This window comes from Carettochelys insculpta, chromosome 5, assembly GCF_033958435.1.
Source record: "Carettochelys insculpta isolate YL-2023 chromosome 5, ASM3395843v1, whole genome shotgun sequence".
Classification (NCBI taxonomy): domain Eukaryota; kingdom Metazoa; phylum Chordata; order Testudines; family Carettochelyidae; genus Carettochelys; species Carettochelys insculpta.
In genome coordinates, this window is record NC_134141.1 from 43,971,137 (window position 1) to 43,977,136 (window position 6,000).

The window sequence follows — 6,000 nt, forward strand, 5'->3', positions numbered from 1 at the left end:
AGAAGGTCACCAATGAGGAATTACATAGGAAGGCACAGCTGAAAGAGAATCTACTGCAGAAGGTTATACAACACAAGTTAAAACTATTTGGGCGTATTTGCAGAATGAATGACAAATGAAAAATTAAGACCCTGGTATTCAGCATAATGGATGGTTTGACTAGGAGAGGCAGACCCCACAGAGAACGGGTAGATGATATAGTAGATTGGTGCAGAGATAGTCTATAGAAACTAACCACTGTGCACTGGACAGGGAAAAATGGAAGGAAACAGTGACAGACTCATCAGACACCAATGGGCACTAAGCCCATGGTGGTGGTTGTTAATGATGATGATGCTGATGATGATGAATTCTAAATCTCTTTAAATACTGTCCCACACTTCCCCCTACCATGGTTGATGCAAAGTGTCTAATTTTCAATGCTATCTGTTTTCAGTTTCATTATCTTAAAGACCAACTTAACCTATTTTAGAAAACCAAAGAGGTTTTGCCTTGTCTTGGTGCATTGCCTTGCTAGACAACAAAGCAAAAATGATTATTCTTTTTTTGAAGCTGCCTTAAATGCCTGAATCTTCAGACATACAGTTTTTAAATACATTCTTCAAAAAAACACCCTTACCTATAACACACATTGAATACTAATTTTAATTTTAATTACTATAGTACTAAAACTTGCTTCCAAAATCTTTCTGTCCTTTCCATCCATCCCTACTCTCCTTTCATACACACACCCACTGCCCCCATTCAAGAGCCCTCAAATGGACAATATTTCTTTTATTTCAGATAACTGGACAAGAGAATTTCCCTTTTGCTTCTGACAATTTGATGAAATAGTTGTAAGAGAACTCTCTGCCTAAATCAGTACCTTGCTGAGAAATAAAATCCTTTGATATGCCAAAAATCTTTGGAAACATATTTTTGACATAAACAGGTAGTGAAGTTCATAAACTTGTATTGTTATGAAAATCATACAAAATAAATTAGTGTTACCATTTTTTTAAAAGCAATAAACTTTGTTGTGAGCACACTAAACCAATCTGAGTGATTAATATAAAAGAATGTCGATTTCAATGAGTTTAAATATGTGATAATCTGAAATGATTACTTTAGGAAGGCTTAAGATTATATTTAAAATATAAAATCAATTTAGAAATACTGATAAAGACAATATAAAACAGAGAAGAGTTGCATCAAGTATGCAATAACATTTATGTTGTATTTCACAGGGCAACTAACTTGACCTTACTACAAAACATTCCAAGTAAACACGTTGATTTCTATGCATTAGCAATGCAGTGGCCTCCACCTCACCCCTTAAACTGTTGTTTTAGTCTCTAAATAAAAACAGAAATACCCTTTAGACTGAGAAACTAAATAACCCTTTACATATTTCTCTTCTTTTACTAACATATTTGATTTTTCTTTTTATATAGGCTGATGTAGATGCTGGCTCATGCCTAACCTTTCTATAGTGCTTTGTCCTTACACAATCATAAAAGCACATGAAATAATCAGAGCAGGGGAGTTACTGTGCTGCCAAAAGTTTCCCCTCAAGCAGCTAGAATGGAGTCATCATTACAATCATTTTGAGATACAGAATGTAGTCAGATCAGCAAGCTCAACTCTTTCTAGTAAGCTGAAGCCTTCTCTCTAGAAATCAAGGAAGATGTCAATATAAGATGGAGAAGGTGAAATATATTGGGAGAGAAATCTCTTTCATTGCATATATGAAATATGGACACTGTTTTACAGTTACAGAATGAAACTTGTTTACACTTTGGAAGCATTTGGATATGTGTTTTCACTTCCAGGTTCTGTATATGTCAGAAGGTGGAAATGCCAAACTTTTAGCAAAGAAGAAGGTGTCAGCCCTATCTCTTTTCCTTAATTTCCCCATTACCACCAGTGCAGCTTGATGTAGAATCAATGTAGCATCGTGAGGAGAATGGGAAGCAGAATTTCTGGCTCTGTTTACAGTTCCCTGGCTCAGTGTAACAAATTACTTTACTAATCTATGTCTCACTGTATCTTTCTAAAGGTGACCTCGTGACTAGTCAGTTGATCCACAGTTAGGCTCAAGAGAAGGTGCCTGGATCCTAGAAGGAAAGACACTGGGTGAGTCAGGGACCTGGTTAGTCAGGAAGGAGTAGATGAGAATTCCCTGAGCTGAAGGAAAGAATTAGTTGAGGGCACCCAGTGAGGAGCATGGAGGAAAGCTCCTTGTGAGAACTGATCAAACTGGGAACCCTGGGGGGCAGAAGACTCAGGTATTGGCCCCTTGGAAAAGTGATGATCCAGCTTGGGCAGGGGAACCTGAGCCAGAAGCAAGAAGGCTGTTGGGAAAAGGTGACTCTTTCAGAAGTAGAATTCCCAGTCATGAAAGCATGGAGAATTGGAGCACTGCAAGATGGGGATCCCTTGGGATAAATATCTGAGTTGAAGGGCTGAGGGAAAGATGGTTGGACTCAGGCAAATAGGCCTGAAGAGTAGGGTCGTAGATTGGGTCCAGAGAAACTGGAAACAACATGCTGCTATTGACTCTTGGATGAGTGACTTGAAAGTTACAGCAATAGAGAAGGGCTGTGTCTACACTTGCATTCCTCTTCCGAAAGAGGTATGCAAATGAGGGAACTCAAAATGCAAATGAGGTGCAGATTTGCATAAATGGCACACCATTTGCATATTCTTATTTCAAAAAAGCTTCTTTTGAAAGAAGAAACCCAGTGTAGACGCAGCTCTTTCGAAAGTAAACCCCATCTTGGAAAGAAAGCTTCTTCCCTTTTCTTATGGGAAGAAGGATTCTTTCGAAGATGGGGTTTACTTTCGAAAGAGCACCATCTACATGGGTTTTCTTCTTTCAAAAGAAGCTGTTTTGAAATAATAATATGCAAATAAGGTATCAGATATGCAAATCTGCACCTGATTTGCATTGTCAATTTCCCTCATTTGCATACCTCTTTCAAAAGAGGAATGCAAGTGTAGACACAGCCAAAGGGAACAGGAAAAAATGGTACATCTAGACAGCACCTTTTCTGTCAGAAAAAAAAAAAAAAAGCTCTGGTACTCAGTCAGCTCCCCACCCTTCACCTCCTGCCAATCCCATGGGTGGGGCTGCTCAGGTGCTGGTACTCACTACTGGCAAGTACTGGCACAAAAAAAACACTGCATTTATATATGTTAATTGAAGTAATTGTAAAATGGTTTTATTACAAGGTTTTTGGAAGCAGCTAAACTGGCAAATATCCATGAATTGTGCCCAAAGATTGGGTTTGTGTAAGACACTGAGAAGTGGAAGAAAGTGGAAACTGAGGCTCGTCTGTCATGTGGCAAACTGATGCTCTGTGATGCCCCATGTAAGGGGAACCAAATCACCGTACGCTGTCACAGCACCTTATTACGATATCCCTCCATAAAACTGCACATGGTGCAAATTAGGTAACGACTGAATAACACTTTCAAAATGAGACTTTTTTAAAATAAATGCTAAGTATTATACTGGATGGGTTTCCTAGTGATGGATTAATTTCAGGAATGCTTTTGACTGGCATCTCTCCTCATGGCATTCTGTATTCAGGGACTGCTGTGTCTGTCTGCCTCTTTCCTAGGCTTCATTTTTCTTTATTCTATCTGAGAAAACCCTGTTGCTGTTGCCACTTACCTGCAATCCTTGAAGCCTTCTTTCTCAGGCTGGTGCTACGCTACCATTCTCCCGTCGGAGGTGCCATGGTAATGAGGCAATTCAAAGCAGGCTAATGAGGCAATAACATGCATATTCAGCACCTCATTAGCAGAATGGCCACCAGGCGAACAGACTTCAAATTGCAGATTGACAGAGAAGATGGGAGCAGCTTCGTAATAAGCACCCCATTTTGACTTTGCCTTACTCCCACAAAAACAGATCAGAGTAAGGGAATGTCGAAGCTGCCCCCATCTTTATTGTCAATCTGCAATTCAAAGTCTATTCACCTGGCTGCCATTATGCTAAAGAGGCGCTGAATATGCATGTTAGCACCTCATCAGCCTGCTTCCAATAGCCTCATTACACTGGCACCTCTGACAGGAGAAGGGTAGTGTAGCAGCAGCCTCTGCCTTTCTCTTTGTCCCTTATCACCCATTCTTTCCAAGCTCTATCTGTTTGAGCTACTGGGCTTTCTCTCTCTTCAGTCGTCTTCATACTTCAGAAACTCTTTCGTCTTTAATGTTATTCCAGCTCTCCAAGTCCCCATTTTTTCTTCCGACGTCACTGCTCTAGGCTGTCCTCTTGCAACTTTCTTTTGAGCCTCCCAACTCTGTATTCTCTTTGCTGCATTCAGAAAGGAGGTATGCACTGGGGAAAGGGAAATCATTGCATATTGTGTCCATCTCTGTTTAACACCTGTGGAAAGTAACAGAAATGCACAGAAGTCAGTGGTTATTGTAACTGTCAAATATGTTAATTCTTCTCTGTGGTGAATGAATTAGTGTTTGCATATTAGCCAGGGTGCAAAAATAAAACGGTAGTATAGGGACAATTTCCCTACACTTTTTAAAGGCTCTTTTTGACATTGCCTCAAGTTATTGTAGTGTTTTTTTAGTGCGCTATTCTGCTTTTGTGTTAGCTCATTTATTGTACAGAAAAGCATGTGGAAGATGTTTGTGTATATACATAAAATAAAACAGAAGCTCCACTAATCCACATTTCACTATAGCCCCTACCTTTACTCCGAAATAGTACACTAATTTTTTAGTTACTGTTGCTGTCAAGAATGGACTAAGAAAATGTTGTGATGCATTATCCTTAATTTTATTTTGTTCACCTAACTGGTAATTCAGTCATTCACAATGTGATCTGGGGACAATGCTGTTGCCAAGCATGTGGTGAAAGTTTTAAATCATAGTGCATTCCTGCCAAAATTACAACTACTATATGTGGTTTCTGCTTATATTTGGTACTATTTTACATGTTATTTAAGTATATCGAGAGGCGAGAAAGAGGAAAGTCAACAGAACGGTTTGAGGAAATTAGAATCTGCAAACCCTTAGTCGGATGAGTAACTCTTACCCATGTCATTCAATAAGCCGTCAATATGATTAAGGATTGCTCACCAGCATTTGGGAGATTTCAGCACTGAGCCCTAGTATTTACATTAAAATGGTCTGAGAATTCTTGCGTTCTTCTCTTTGAAGTAATTGGGAACTTTCCTGTCATCTTAAATGGGAGAAGAAACAGACCCATTCTCTCATTATCAGACTCTGCTTCACCCAACCTACAAGCATGAAAGCATGAAGCAGGATATGGTCCCATTTACTTGACTTCAGGCAGCCACTATTCAAATAAGCATTTTTAAAATTAAGCACAGAAACTTTCAGAGATTGCTACAAAAATTAGTTTCTCCTTTGAAGACTCATTAATAACATTTTTGAAACACTCCAGCTTCCTCTTATCCATTAGAACAAATCAATGATTTATCAGATGCCTGTACACTTGTAAAGCAAGCTTTGCAGATTCCATTAAATGTTAAAACCTGTTCAATGAAATGAGGTTACGCTGTCTCTCTTCACACATTTAGAACGTGGGTATGCTTTTCATATTCTCAAATCTGTGTGATCCTCCAACTACATATATGTCATCCTTCAACTATCTATCTATCTATGTCTATCTATCTATCTACTTTTCCTGATGTAAGAGAGAAGGCAGTCTAAAGGTGAAATAATCAGACACAGGTCTGATTATTCTAACTTTCTGTTCTCCCAACAAGGTTCAGGAAGGCTGAGAATATAATGCAGGAATAAATGGACTGAAGTACAGAAAAGATTAAGTGAGTGAAGTGCAGAATCATGACCCCCTGTATATAATAAAAGCATTTTCTGGTCAAAATTAGGACTGCTATTGGAGATGGGTGTACAGATTAACTGTAGATATATACAACAGTGTAATTTTTGTCCACTCTGACTTTTCTACCGCTTGATTAAAAGACTACACATTTCCCCTTGAGATTTGCTCCTCTGCCTAATGTGCTG